Below are 2,400 nucleotides of genomic sequence, written 5' to 3' on the forward strand. Positions count from 1 at the left end.
ACTCCCTCCTTCACCTTCTTCTGTTGTTATCTGTTAGTGGTTCCTTTGTTGTTGGGTTTCCTCTTCCAGTGAGTATCCTGGTGTTCACTGCCTCCACCTATTCTTTTTTGTCTTGTTGCAGCACTCTTCTTAGGGTCCATTTTTTCGGTGCCGTCACAATCCTTGGTTCACTATTTTCACATATGCTGAAGTATGTTGGTTGCTTGCTTCTCTACTCCTTAGATGGTTCAGGATTTTCTCCCCTGAACAGAGGGAAGCCAAATCTTCTCCTTCCTACTCCGACGCCATCTTAGCCCCAGATCAAGAATTTAGTTTTGGTAAACTGCAAGGTTAAAGAAGATAATAGTTTCACTTAGAAGTATTATATGGATTTGTCTTATCAGAGTACAGAGCCAATGCCTTAGTGACTCTGACTGATTTTTTTTATGATCACAAGTTTATTCAACACAAAATAATTCCTCCAACTTTACTGAGGTTGTTGACCATGTCCATGACCAAATTCACCTCTACTCTGGAATTCGGCTGCTGACCCAGACCTTGACTGGGCTGCTTTCTTGTTGGCATCAGGGGAAACAGTGCTCTGTTTGTAGGTATCACCGTCAGCTTCCCCTCAGTGTGAGTCTTGAAGGTTGCTCGCTCTCCAGACCTTTGCACCGTGGTCTACCAGTCTCAGGCTGCCTGCAGTGAAAGTGACAGGCACAATCTCAGGGGTCAGGAGATAATCATGGAGGTACTAGATGCCCTGGATGGTAAAGTACCAGTAGAAATATCTCCAGGCAAATTTCCCCTCATATAGCCTCATGATTTGAGAGATTGCATGGCCTTCACATTCTTGTCTTCCAGTCAGGGTGTTTAGACATGTGCACATCCTTCTTGGCCACCATCACTTCCTCCTTAAAAAGGAGTTCATAAATGGCACGTCGGGTTCTTGGGCACCAACGTCCACCAAGCAAAGGCTTCATCCTCTCCTTGTAGGCACCCCCCACAATCAGGCCACCAGTCTTTGCAAACAGTTCCCCGCTACCCCCCCAAGTTGTGCCTCTAGATCTTAGTTGCTCAAAATGGATGTGTGGAGAGCAGGAGAGTGCCCAGAGCTCAAAACCTGGGAAGCAACAGCCACTGCGAGAGGCCAGGATGTGAGTCTGACTGATTCTTAATATTAGTCTCCATGTGGGCAGGGTTTCTATGCTCACTTAATTCCTAAGTGTGATATTATTATGTGTGGTTTCCAATACAAGTGGTGATTTGATTGGGATTTATCTAAACTACTACCATATATATGTCCTGTTTTGTTCTTGCCTTTCTCCAGAGATCCTAACTTGTATACAACAACCTCTCGTTTATCTCTAATAGGGTATCCCACAGTATATTTAAACTCAAACATTTCCAAAACAAACTCTTCATTTTGTCCTCCAAACCTTTCCTGCCCCTCAGTCTTTTAATCCAGGGAAGCCCCTGCTATCATTGACTTCTCATGCCAGACACCTGAGTATCATGCTTGACTTTTTCTTCTCTGCTACTCCCGTTTCTCCCTTGCTCTATTTCCTCTACATACATATTTATTTTATCTCCTAAATATCACTCTAGTCTGTCTCCTCTGCTCCCACCTCTGGCTACCACTAGAGTTAGGCTTTTATTATTTCTCTTCACTGGTCATCTGGTTTCTCATCTTACCTTGCTCCAATTTTTTTTCTGTAATATGGTCAGAGTGATATTTTAAAATACAAATCTGATCATGGTACTCTTATCCATAAAGTGTTCAGTGGCATCTCAGCTTAAAAGCCAGTCTCTAGCATGGTATATGTTATTAAAACTCTGGGTTACGCTCTTCCACTTCTGTGATTTATTTCTTTCACTTAATTGTAAGTACCTGGTGTTGGGGACCACCCTGCCTGGTCTCAGGAAGCTGTAAACCCCCATGACTTAGGCTGAGTGAAAGACCTCTGGACCAGCAGCCACTAAGGAGACAAAACTTATTTCCCTGGCATGATTGGCAGTCAATGATGGGTAACAATTCTCTAAGAAAGAGAATGAATCTAAGACAGATGCAATCACCGTGGGAATGCCCTAAGGGAAGAGACTCCTGGGGCTGTGGAAATGAAGGGGTGATTGACATGAACCCCTGCCCCCTCGGCTTTGTCAAAGCCTGAGACCTTGTTCTTAGATGTGAGAAATCCAAGTCTCCTGGCTGCCTCTGTCTCCTGCCCTTCTCAGGTCTGCAGGGGCAGCCCAGACCAGAAACGGTGGACCCCCGGGGTAATCAGGCCTGGGACATAGAATATGCAAGATCCTGTGAGATCTGTTTGCTGGAGGATGTTATTAGATTAGAATTTGAAGGCACAGACAGGAAACCAAAACTGCCCTTTGAACCCTGTTAGATAAAACCGCAATCTCTGCCCG

General features: G+C 44.7%; 1 pseudogene; it reads right to left on the reverse strand.

Moving 5' to 3' along the window:
* Positions 1–466: 466 nt before the first annotated feature.
* On the reverse strand, positions 467–976 carry LOC114492049 (annotated as a pseudogene).
* Between the last annotated feature and the right edge of the window lie 1,424 nt (positions 977–2,400).

This window comes from Phyllostomus discolor, chromosome 1, assembly GCF_004126475.2.
Source record: "Phyllostomus discolor isolate MPI-MPIP mPhyDis1 chromosome 1, mPhyDis1.pri.v3, whole genome shotgun sequence".
NCBI classification, from domain to species: Eukaryota; Metazoa; Chordata; class Mammalia; order Chiroptera; family Phyllostomidae; genus Phyllostomus; species Phyllostomus discolor.